At 46.2% G+C, this 12,555-nt stretch overlaps 6 non-coding genes across 6 annotated transcripts; all 6 read left to right on the forward strand.

The window, feature by feature from the left end:
• Positions 1-3,560: 3,560 nt before the first annotated feature.
• On the forward strand, positions 3,561-3,751 carry LOC142266162 (U2 spliceosomal RNA). The gene has a single exon (XR_012732301.1). It is a non-coding gene; the product is annotated as a U2 spliceosomal RNA (small nuclear RNA).
• Positions 3,752-5,138: 1,387 nt separating this feature from the next.
• On the forward strand, positions 5,139-5,329 carry LOC142266163 (U2 spliceosomal RNA). The gene has a single exon (XR_012732302.1). It is a non-coding gene; the product is annotated as a U2 spliceosomal RNA (small nuclear RNA).
• A 1,387-nt stretch (positions 5,330-6,716) lies between these two features.
• LOC142266164 (U2 spliceosomal RNA) lies at positions 6,717-6,907 on the forward strand. Its single transcript, XR_012732303.1, has one exon. It is a non-coding gene; the product is annotated as a U2 spliceosomal RNA (small nuclear RNA).
• Positions 6,908-8,294: 1,387 nt separating this feature from the next.
• LOC142266165 (U2 spliceosomal RNA) lies at positions 8,295-8,485 on the forward strand. Its single transcript, XR_012732304.1, has one exon. It is a non-coding gene; the product is annotated as a U2 spliceosomal RNA (small nuclear RNA).
• Positions 8,486-9,872: 1,387 nt separating this feature from the next.
• On the forward strand, positions 9,873-10,063 carry LOC142266166 (U2 spliceosomal RNA). The gene has a single exon (XR_012732305.1). It is a non-coding gene; the product is annotated as a U2 spliceosomal RNA (small nuclear RNA).
• Positions 10,064-11,450: 1,387 nt separating this feature from the next.
• LOC142266167 (U2 spliceosomal RNA) lies at positions 11,451-11,641 on the forward strand. The gene has a single exon (XR_012732306.1). It is a non-coding gene; the product is annotated as a U2 spliceosomal RNA (small nuclear RNA).
• Positions 11,642-12,555: the final 914 nt, after the last annotated feature.

The following is a 12,555-nucleotide window of genomic DNA, read 5'->3' on the forward strand; positions in this document are numbered from 1 at the left end:
TATCAGCCACTGCTGACTGACGTGTATTATACACTACACTTGTGCGTTATATAATAGTTTGGTAAACGCACACCAGTGCACCTGTACGCTGCCACCAACAGGCACACACGTGCGGTTTTAAAAACCAAGCACGGACGCAATAATAACCTAACACAGGTTTTAGGAGCAAAAATTAAGAACTCTGACACTATCAGCCACTGCTGACTGACGTGTATTATACACTACACTTGTGCGTTATATAATAGTTTGGTAAACGCACACCAGTGCACCTGTACGCTGCCACCAACAGGCACACACGTGCGGTTTTAAAAACCAAGCACGGACGCAATAATAACCTAACACAGGTTTTAGGAGCAAAAATTAAGAACTCTGACACTATCAGCCACTGCTGACTGACGTGTATTATACACTACACTTGTGCGTTATATAATAGTTTGGTAAACGCACACCAGTGCACCTGTACGCTGCCACCAACAGGCACACACGTGCGGTTTTAAAAACCAAGCACGGACGCAATAATAACCTAACACAGGTTTTAGGAGCAAAAATTAAGAACTCTGACACTATCAGCCACTGCTGACTGACGTGTATTATACACTACACTTGTGCGTTATATAATAGTTTGGTAAACGCACACCAGTGCACCTGTACGCTGCCACCAACAGGCACACACGTGCGGTTTTAAAAACCAAGCACGGACGCAATAATAACCTAACACAGGTTTTAGGAGCAAAAATTAAGAACTCTGACACTATCAGCCACTGCTGACTGACGTGTATTATACACTACACTTGTGCGTTATATAATAGTTTGGTAAACGCACACCAGTGCACCTGTACGCTGCCACCAACAGGCACACACGTGCGGTTTTAAAAACCAAGCACGGACGCAATAATAACCTAACACAGGTTTTAGGAGCAAAAATTAAGAACTCTGACACTATCAGCCACTGCTGACTGACGTGTATTATACACTACACTTGTGCGTTATATAATAGTTTGGTAAACGCACACCAGTGCACCTGTACGCTGCCACCAACAGGCACACACGTGCGGTTTTAAAAACCAAGCACGGACGCAATAATAACCTAACACAGGTTTTAGGAGCAAAAATTAAGAACTCTGACACTATCAGCCACTGCTGACTGACGTGTATTATACACTACACTTGTGCGTTATATAATAGTTTGGTAAACGCACACCAGTGCACCTGTACGCTGCCACCAACAGGCACACACGTGCGGTTTTAAAAACCAAGCACGGACGCAATAATAACCTAACACAGGTTTTAGGAGCAAAAATTAAGAACTCTGACACTATCAGCCACTGCTGACTGACGTGTATTATACACTACACTTGTGCGTTATATAATAGTTTGGTAAACGCACACCAGTGCACCTGTACGCTGCCACCAACAGGCACACACGTGCGGTTTTAAAAACCAAGCACGGACGCAATAATAACCTAACACAGGTTTTAGGAGCAAAAATTAAGAACTCTGACACTATCAGCCACTGCTGACTGACGTGTATTATACACTACACTTGTGCGTTATATAATAGTTTGGTAAACGCACACCAGTGCACCTGTACGCTGCCACCAACAGGCACACACGTGCGGTTTTAAAAACCAAGCACGGACGCAATAATAACCTAACACAGGTTTTAGGAGCAAAAATTAAGAACTCTGACACTATCAGCCACTGCTGACTGACGTGTATTATACACTACACTTGTGCGTTATATAATAGTTTGGTAAACGCACACCAGTGCACCTGTACGCTGCCACCAACAGGCACACACGTGCGGTTTTAAAAACCAAGCACGGACGCAATAATAACCTAACACAGGTTTTAGGAGCAAAAATTAAGAACTCTGACACTATCAGCCACTGCTGACTGACGTGTATTATACACTACACTTGTGCGTTATATAATAGTTTGGTAAACGCACACCAGTGCACCTGTACGCTGCCACCAACAGGCACACACGTGCGGTTTTAAAAACCAAGCACGGACGCAATAATAACCTACTAACAGGTTTTTTTGGGGAGCGACAATTACAGTACAGACAAGTCAGACACTATCTGGACTGTTTTACACTGTGTACACCAGCCCCAGATATGAAGGCTGGTATACGGTCACCACTACCCTGCCTGCCTGCCTGCCTGTATACTGCTACAATAGTCCTGACAAGGACTCTTTTGGTCACTAGCCTGTATTCAGACCTGGCTATACCCTGCCTGTATATAGCAACAATAGTCCTGAGAAGGACTCTGCTACTGTACTCCGACCTGGCTATACCCTGCCTGCCTGTATACAACTAGAATAGTCCTGAGAAGGACTTTTGGTCACACTGTTTGCAGCCCTGCAACTGAAAAAGCTATAAAGGGCCGCAAAGCTTTCCCTGAATCAGCGACACTCTCCCTACACTCACTGTCAGAATAGCTGTGAGCAGAGCACAGCGCGCCGGCCGATATAAAGGCTCGGTGACGCTGTGCAGGCCGGCCAATCACTGCAATTCCACAACTAACAGGGCTGTGGCATTGCAGTGGTCTGCCAGCCAATCCCTGCATGAGGGCTGGCTCTCAAAAGAGCGCCAACATGCAGAAATGAAGACCACGAGTAAAGCACGAGTATCGCGAGATTACTCGGTCCCCGCCGAGCAGCCCGAGTACAGTGATACTCGTGCGAGTACCGAGTAGTGACAAGCATGCTCGCTCATCACTAGTGATGAATGTTTGCAACCTACTGCGAAGCCTCATACCGCAATATAAGGAACGTCAAATACTAAGAAAGGGCGGCCTATGAAAGAATTACTACTTTCAATAAGTACACTTAAACGGCTAATTGGGAATAGAAAAACTGTAAAAAGCCCTCTGAGAAAGCCCCCCTCTAACCTTTGATAGTAAGCTTTTCTGTAGTCTGCCTGTTGATGTATTTTCCGTTTGAACTGTGCACAACATGAAGAGACGGAACACTGGCGGCTTGTCACAATGCCCCCCGATGACATCACAATAGCGCTGCTGCCTAGAAAACAAGCTGCGCAGAAGAAGTTGTTCTTTGGGTGGGAGGGTGGGCTAGTGGAAGGAGGGGGCAATCTCTTTTTTTCCCGGGTGGTAGGGGGATGACAGGAGAAGGGAAGCGGGTGGTGAGAAAGGTACAGAGGGCAGGGTTTGGGGGCTGGGAAGGAAAGGGAAAAGATTAGGGTTTGGGGATGATGAAAGGGCTTTCTACGGGTAAGGATGGCAAAGGGTGGCAGTGACGGAAAGTCAGGCAACCTGTCCTGTCCGTCTTTTTGTATCGTGAATTGGAAAGACTGCAAGGGGGAGGGGAGTTGCTTGCGCCCTAAAGGAGGAGTTATTCAGATTCATTGCAGTGGGCGGCGGCTGCAAAACGCACCATTCTTCTTGTTTTGGCTCTGCAAAGCAGCCTTTTCAAGGGTTGGCTTGGGTGACAAAATGTCTTGTGTAGGCGTGGGTTTGTCTCCCTCTCGCTCTCTCTCCCTAAGATGTGTCCGGCATAGGCCAGGGTGCCACTCGAGGCCCAAACCAATTCTGGTTATCGCTTCTCGGCCTTTTGGCTAAGATCAAGTGTAGTATCTGTTCTTATCAGTTTAATATCTGATACGTCCCCTATCTGGGGACCATATATTAAATGGATTTTTAGAACAGGGAGATGGAAAAAGAGCTTGCTCTGTCCACTCCACGCATTGACCTGGTATTGCAGTACCTCCAGGAACGGTGCACCCCTTCTTAACCCAGTTTCCAAAAGCAGAACTCAATTCACCTGATTCATATTAGCCCGATTTAATGAATTGGAAGAAAGCATACGTCTTCATATGCACCTCAATTTGGCCCATTCACTTTTCACACTTCCTCCTTTTGTTTTTTATCTTTCACACTTTTGACTTTCTTTATTCATCCAAATAGCAAACTCATCACCACTCAACCTGACCAACTCGGCTATGTCCCCGTGCTGCAGTTCTCTGTCTTATCTAGATCATTTGCAATTGAATGGAATAGATCCCTTTTGGACAAAGTGGATTCACCTGCTGCTGCAGTGACCACAGGTGTGATAACATCTAGAATTGGCATCTGGTGCGATCTCTCCGCTTCCACTCCAAAGAAAGTTACCTGTTTATTCCTATCATGCATTGGTTTTTGGGGTTTTCTTTGAGTAATGATGATCTCTTTAGTAGTCTGTTGGCGCCCTCTCCTGGAGGAATAGTTTGCTTGCTCTTGGACATTCTAAAAGAGAGGTCATGATAGACATTGAGCTTCTGAGCTCAATTGGGGACAGTCATGGGTGATGAATGTTTGCAACCTACTGCGAAGCCTCATACCGCAATATAAGGAACGTCAAATACTAAGAAAGGGCGGCCTATGAAAGAATTACTACTTTCAATAAGTACACTTAAACGGCTAATTGGGAATAGAAAAACTGTAAAAAGCCCTCTGAGAAAGCCCCCCTCTAACCTTTGATAGTAAGCTTTTCTGTAGTCTGCCTGTTGATGTATTTTCCGTTTGAACTGTGCACAACATGAAGAGACGGAACACTGGCGGCTTGTCACAATGCCCCCCGATGACATCACAATAGCGCTGCTGCCTAGAAAACAAGCTGCGCAGAAGAAGTTGTTCTTTGGGTGGGAGGGTGGGCTAGTGGAAGGAGGGGGCAATCTCTTTTTTTCCCGGGTGGTAGGGGGATGACAGGAGAAGGGAAGCGGGTGGTGAGAAAGGTACAGAGGGCAGGGTTTGGGGGCTGGGAAGGAAAGGGAAAAGATTAGGGTTTGGGGATGATGAAAGGGCTTTCTACGGGTAAGGATGGCAAAGGGTGGCAGTGACGGAAAGTCAGGCAACCTGTCCTGTCCGTCTTTTTGTATCGTGAATTGGAAAGACTGCAAGGGGGAGGGGAGTTGCTTGCGCCCTAAAGGAGGAGTTATTCAGATTCATTGCAGTGGGCGGCGGCTGCAAAACGCACCATTCTTCTTGTTTTGGCTCTGCAAAGCAGCCTTTTCAAGGGTTGGCTTGGGTGACAAAATGTCTTGTGTAGGCGTGGGTTTGTCTCCCTCTCGCTCTCTCTCCCTAAGATGTGTCCGGCATAGGCCAGGGTGCCACTCGAGGCCCAAACCAATTCTGGTTATCGCTTCTCGGCCTTTTGGCTAAGATCAAGTGTAGTATCTGTTCTTATCAGTTTAATATCTGATACGTCCCCTATCTGGGGACCATATATTAAATGGATTTTTAGAACAGGGAGATGGAAAAAGAGCTTGCTCTGTCCACTCCACGCATTGACCTGGTATTGCAGTACCTCCAGGAACGGTGCACCCCTTCTTAACCCAGTTTCCAAAAGCAGAACTCAATTCACCTGATTCATATTAGCCCGATTTAATGAATTGGAAGAAAGCATACGTCTTCATATGCACCTCAATTTGGCCCATTCACTTTTCACACTTCCTCCTTTTGTTTTTTATCTTTCACACTTTTGACTTTCTTTATTCATCCAAATAGCAAACTCATCACCACTCAACCTGACCAACTCGGCTATGTCCCCGTGCTGCAGTTCTCTGTCTTATCTAGATCATTTGCAATTGAATGGAATAGATCCCTTTTGGACAAAGTGGATTCACCTGCTGCTGCAGTGACCACAGGTGTGATAACATCTAGAATTGGCATCTGGTGCGATCTCTCCGCTTCCACTCCAAAGAAAGTTACCTGTTTATTCCTATCATGCATTGGTTTTTGGGGTTTTCTTTGAGTAATGATGATCTCTTTAGTAGTCTGTTGGCGCCCTCTCCTGGAGGAATAGTTTGCTTGCTCTTGGACATTCTAAAAGAGAGGTCATGATAGACATTGAGCTTCTGAGCTCAATTGGGGACAGTCATGGGTGATGAATGTTTGCAACCTACTGCGAAGCCTCATACCGCAATATAAGGAACGTCAAATACTAAGAAAGGGCGGCCTATGAAAGAATTACTACTTTCAATAAGTACACTTAAACGGCTAATTGGGAATAGAAAAACTGTAAAAAGCCCTCTGAGAAAGCCCCCCTCTAACCTTTGATAGTAAGCTTTTCTGTAGTCTGCCTGTTGATGTATTTTCCGTTTGAACTGTGCACAACATGAAGAGACGGAACACTGGCGGCTTGTCACAATGCCCCCCGATGACATCACAATAGCGCTGCTGCCTAGAAAACAAGCTGCGCAGAAGAAGTTGTTCTTTGGGTGGGAGGGTGGGCTAGTGGAAGGAGGGGGCAATCTCTTTTTTTCCCGGGTGGTAGGGGGATGACAGGAGAAGGGAAGCGGGTGGTGAGAAAGGTACAGAGGGCAGGGTTTGGGGGCTGGGAAGGAAAGGGAAAAGATTAGGGTTTGGGGATGATGAAAGGGCTTTCTACGGGTAAGGATGGCAAAGGGTGGCAGTGACGGAAAGTCAGGCAACCTGTCCTGTCCGTCTTTTTGTATCGTGAATTGGAAAGACTGCAAGGGGGAGGGGAGTTGCTTGCGCCCTAAAGGAGGAGTTATTCAGATTCATTGCAGTGGGCGGCGGCTGCAAAACGCACCATTCTTCTTGTTTTGGCTCTGCAAAGCAGCCTTTTCAAGGGTTGGCTTGGGTGACAAAATGTCTTGTGTAGGCGTGGGTTTGTCTCCCTCTCGCTCTCTCTCCCTAAGATGTGTCCGGCATAGGCCAGGGTGCCACTCGAGGCCCAAACCAATTCTGGTTATCGCTTCTCGGCCTTTTGGCTAAGATCAAGTGTAGTATCTGTTCTTATCAGTTTAATATCTGATACGTCCCCTATCTGGGGACCATATATTAAATGGATTTTTAGAACAGGGAGATGGAAAAAGAGCTTGCTCTGTCCACTCCACGCATTGACCTGGTATTGCAGTACCTCCAGGAACGGTGCACCCCTTCTTAACCCAGTTTCCAAAAGCAGAACTCAATTCACCTGATTCATATTAGCCCGATTTAATGAATTGGAAGAAAGCATACGTCTTCATATGCACCTCAATTTGGCCCATTCACTTTTCACACTTCCTCCTTTTGTTTTTTATCTTTCACACTTTTGACTTTCTTTATTCATCCAAATAGCAAACTCATCACCACTCAACCTGACCAACTCGGCTATGTCCCCGTGCTGCAGTTCTCTGTCTTATCTAGATCATTTGCAATTGAATGGAATAGATCCCTTTTGGACAAAGTGGATTCACCTGCTGCTGCAGTGACCACAGGTGTGATAACATCTAGAATTGGCATCTGGTGCGATCTCTCCGCTTCCACTCCAAAGAAAGTTACCTGTTTATTCCTATCATGCATTGGTTTTTGGGGTTTTCTTTGAGTAATGATGATCTCTTTAGTAGTCTGTTGGCGCCCTCTCCTGGAGGAATAGTTTGCTTGCTCTTGGACATTCTAAAAGAGAGGTCATGATAGACATTGAGCTTCTGAGCTCAATTGGGGACAGTCATGGGTGATGAATGTTTGCAACCTACTGCGAAGCCTCATACCGCAATATAAGGAACGTCAAATACTAAGAAAGGGCGGCCTATGAAAGAATTACTACTTTCAATAAGTACACTTAAACGGCTAATTGGGAATAGAAAAACTGTAAAAAGCCCTCTGAGAAAGCCCCCCTCTAACCTTTGATAGTAAGCTTTTCTGTAGTCTGCCTGTTGATGTATTTTCCGTTTGAACTGTGCACAACATGAAGAGACGGAACACTGGCGGCTTGTCACAATGCCCCCCGATGACATCACAATAGCGCTGCTGCCTAGAAAACAAGCTGCGCAGAAGAAGTTGTTCTTTGGGTGGGAGGGTGGGCTAGTGGAAGGAGGGGGCAATCTCTTTTTTTCCCGGGTGGTAGGGGGATGACAGGAGAAGGGAAGCGGGTGGTGAGAAAGGTACAGAGGGCAGGGTTTGGGGGCTGGGAAGGAAAGGGAAAAGATTAGGGTTTGGGGATGATGAAAGGGCTTTCTACGGGTAAGGATGGCAAAGGGTGGCAGTGACGGAAAGTCAGGCAACCTGTCCTGTCCGTCTTTTTGTATCGTGAATTGGAAAGACTGCAAGGGGGAGGGGAGTTGCTTGCGCCCTAAAGGAGGAGTTATTCAGATTCATTGCAGTGGGCGGCGGCTGCAAAACGCACCATTCTTCTTGTTTTGGCTCTGCAAAGCAGCCTTTTCAAGGGTTGGCTTGGGTGACAAAATGTCTTGTGTAGGCGTGGGTTTGTCTCCCTCTCGCTCTCTCTCCCTAAGATGTGTCCGGCATAGGCCAGGGTGCCACTCGAGGCCCAAACCAATTCTGGTTATCGCTTCTCGGCCTTTTGGCTAAGATCAAGTGTAGTATCTGTTCTTATCAGTTTAATATCTGATACGTCCCCTATCTGGGGACCATATATTAAATGGATTTTTAGAACAGGGAGATGGAAAAAGAGCTTGCTCTGTCCACTCCACGCATTGACCTGGTATTGCAGTACCTCCAGGAACGGTGCACCCCTTCTTAACCCAGTTTCCAAAAGCAGAACTCAATTCACCTGATTCATATTAGCCCGATTTAATGAATTGGAAGAAAGCATACGTCTTCATATGCACCTCAATTTGGCCCATTCACTTTTCACACTTCCTCCTTTTGTTTTTTATCTTTCACACTTTTGACTTTCTTTATTCATCCAAATAGCAAACTCATCACCACTCAACCTGACCAACTCGGCTATGTCCCCGTGCTGCAGTTCTCTGTCTTATCTAGATCATTTGCAATTGAATGGAATAGATCCCTTTTGGACAAAGTGGATTCACCTGCTGCTGCAGTGACCACAGGTGTGATAACATCTAGAATTGGCATCTGGTGCGATCTCTCCGCTTCCACTCCAAAGAAAGTTACCTGTTTATTCCTATCATGCATTGGTTTTTGGGGTTTTCTTTGAGTAATGATGATCTCTTTAGTAGTCTGTTGGCGCCCTCTCCTGGAGGAATAGTTTGCTTGCTCTTGGACATTCTAAAAGAGAGGTCATGATAGACATTGAGCTTCTGAGCTCAATTGGGGACAGTCATGGGTGATGAATGTTTGCAACCTACTGCGAAGCCTCATACCGCAATATAAGGAACGTCAAATACTAAGAAAGGGCGGCCTATGAAAGAATTACTACTTTCAATAAGTACACTTAAACGGCTAATTGGGAATAGAAAAACTGTAAAAAGCCCTCTGAGAAAGCCCCCCTCTAACCTTTGATAGTAAGCTTTTCTGTAGTCTGCCTGTTGATGTATTTTCCGTTTGAACTGTGCACAACATGAAGAGACGGAACACTGGCGGCTTGTCACAATGCCCCCCGATGACATCACAATAGCGCTGCTGCCTAGAAAACAAGCTGCGCAGAAGAAGTTGTTCTTTGGGTGGGAGGGTGGGCTAGTGGAAGGAGGGGGCAATCTCTTTTTTTCCCGGGTGGTAGGGGGATGACAGGAGAAGGGAAGCGGGTGGTGAGAAAGGTACAGAGGGCAGGGTTTGGGGGCTGGGAAGGAAAGGGAAAAGATTAGGGTTTGGGGATGATGAAAGGGCTTTCTACGGGTAAGGATGGCAAAGGGTGGCAGTGACGGAAAGTCAGGCAACCTGTCCTGTCCGTCTTTTTGTATCGTGAATTGGAAAGACTGCAAGGGGGAGGGGAGTTGCTTGCGCCCTAAAGGAGGAGTTATTCAGATTCATTGCAGTGGGCGGCGGCTGCAAAACGCACCATTCTTCTTGTTTTGGCTCTGCAAAGCAGCCTTTTCAAGGGTTGGCTTGGGTGACAAAATGTCTTGTGTAGGCGTGGGTTTGTCTCCCTCTCGCTCTCTCTCCCTAAGATGTGTCCGGCATAGGCCAGGGTGCCACTCGAGGCCCAAACCAATTCTGGTTATCGCTTCTCGGCCTTTTGGCTAAGATCAAGTGTAGTATCTGTTCTTATCAGTTTAATATCTGATACGTCCCCTATCTGGGGACCATATATTAAATGGATTTTTAGAACAGGGAGATGGAAAAAGAGCTTGCTCTGTCCACTCCACGCATTGACCTGGTATTGCAGTACCTCCAGGAACGGTGCACCCCTTCTTAACCCAGTTTCCAAAAGCAGAACTCAATTCACCTGATTCATATTAGCCCGATTTAATGAATTGGAAGAAAGCATACGTCTTCATATGCACCTCAATTTGGCCCATTCACTTTTCACACTTCCTCCTTTTGTTTTTTATCTTTCACACTTTTGACTTTCTTTATTCATCCAAATAGCAAACTCATCACCACTCAACCTGACCAACTCGGCTATGTCCCCGTGCTGCAGTTCTCTGTCTTATCTAGATCATTTGCAATTGAATGGAATAGATCCCTTTTGGACAAAGTGGATTCACCTGCTGCTGCAGTGACCACAGGTGTGATAACATCTAGAATTGGCATCTGGTGCGATCTCTCCGCTTCCACTCCAAAGAAAGTTACCTGTTTATTCCTATCATGCATTGGTTTTTGGGGTTTTCTTTGAGTAATGATGATCTCTTTAGTAGTCTGTTGGCGCCCTCTCCTGGAGGAATAGTTTGCTTGCTCTTGGACATTCTAAAAGAGAGGTCATGATAGACATTGAGCTTCTGAGCTCAATTGGGGACAGTCATGGGTGATGAATGTTTGCAACCTACTGCGAAGCCTCATACCGCAATATAAGGAACGTCAAATACTAAGAAAGGGCGGCCTATGAAAGAATTACTACTTTCAATAAGTACACTTAAACGGCTAATTGGGAATAGAAAAACTGTAAAAAGCCCTCTGAGAAAGCCCCCCTCTAACCTTTGATAGTAAGCTTTTCTGTAGTCTGCCTGTTGATGTATTTTCCGTTTGAACTGTGCACAACATGAAGAGACGGAACACTGGCGGCTTGTCACAATGCCCCCCGATGACATCACAATAGCGCTGCTGCCTAGAAAACAAGCTGCGCAGAAGAAGTTGTTCTTTGGGTGGGAGGGTGGGCTAGTGGAAGGAGGGGGCAATCTCTTTTTTTCCCGGGTGGTAGGGGGATGACAGGAGAAGGGAAGCGGGTGGTGAGAAAGGTACAGAGGGCAGGGTTTGGGGGCTGGGAAGGAAAGGGAAAAGATTAGGGTTTGGGGATGATGAAAGGGCTTTCTACGGGTAAGGATGGCAAAGGGTGGCAGTGACGGAAAGTCAGGCAACCTGTCCTGTCCGTCTTTTTGTATCGTGAATTGGAAAGACTGCAAGGGGGAGGGGAGTTGCTTGCGCCCTAAAGGAGGAGTTATTCAGATTCATTGCAGTGGGCGGCGGCTGCAAAACGCACCATTCTTCTTGTTTTGGCTCTGCAAAGCAGCCTTTTCAAGGGTTGGCTTGGGTGACAAAATGTCTTGTGTAGGCGTGGGTTTGTCTCCCTCTCGCTCTCTCTCCCTAAGATGTGTCCGGCATAGGCCAGGGTGCCACTCGAGGCCCAAACCAATTCTGGTTATCGCTTCTCGGCCTTTTGGCTAAGATCAAGTGTAGTATCTGTTCTTATCAGTTTAATATCTGATACGTCCCCTATCTGGGGACCATATATTAAATGGATTTTTAGAACAGGGAGATGGAAAAAGAGCTTGCTCTGTCCACTCCACGCATTGACCTGGTATTGCAGTACCTCCAGGAACGGTGCACCCCTTCTTAACCCAGTTTCCAAAAGCAGAACTCAATTCACCTGATTCATATTAGCCCGATTTAATGAATTGGAAGAAAGCATACGTCTTCATATGCACCTCAATTTGGCCCATTCACTTTTCACACTTCCTCCTTTTGTTTTTTATCTTTCACACTTTTGACTTTCTTTATTCATCCAAATAGCAAACTCATCACCACTCAACCTGACCAACTCGGCTATGTCCCCGTGCTGCAGTTCTCTGTCTTATCTAGATCATTTGCAATTGAATGGAATAGATCCCTTTTGGACAAAGTGGATTCACCTGCTGCTGCAGTGACCACAGGTGTGATAACATCTAGAATTGGCATCTGGTGCGATCTCTCCGCTTCCACTCCAAAGAAAGTTACCTGTTTATTCCTATCATGCATTGGTTTTTGGGGTTTTCTTTGAGTAATGATGATCTCTTTAGTAGTCTGTTGGCGCCCTCTCCTGGAGGAATAGTTTGCTTGCTCTTGGACATTCTAAAAGAGAGGTCATGATAGACATTGAGCTTCTGAGCTCAATTGGGGACAGTCATGGGTGATGAATGTTTGCAACCTACTGCGAAGCCTCATACCGCAATATAAGGAACGTCAAATACTAAGAAAGGGCGGCCTATGAAAGAATTACTACTTTCAATAAGTACACTTAAACGGCTAATTGGGAATAGAAAAACTGTAAAAAGCCCTCTGAGAAAGCCCCCCTCTAACCTTTGATAGTAAGCTTTTCTGTAGTCTGCCTGTTGATGTATTTTCCGTTTGAACTGTGCACAACATGAAGAGACGGAACACTGGCGGCTTGTCACAATGCCCCCCGATGACATCACAATAGCGCTGCTGCCTAGAAAACAAGCTGCGCAGAAGAAGTTGTTCTTTGGGTGGGAGGGTGGGCTAGTGGAAG

This window comes from Anomaloglossus baeobatrachus, unplaced genomic scaffold (genome assembly GCF_048569485.1).
Source record: "Anomaloglossus baeobatrachus isolate aAnoBae1 unplaced genomic scaffold, aAnoBae1.hap1 Scaffold_2825, whole genome shotgun sequence".
In the NCBI taxonomy this organism is placed as follows: Eukaryota; Metazoa; Chordata; class Amphibia; order Anura; family Aromobatidae; genus Anomaloglossus; species Anomaloglossus baeobatrachus.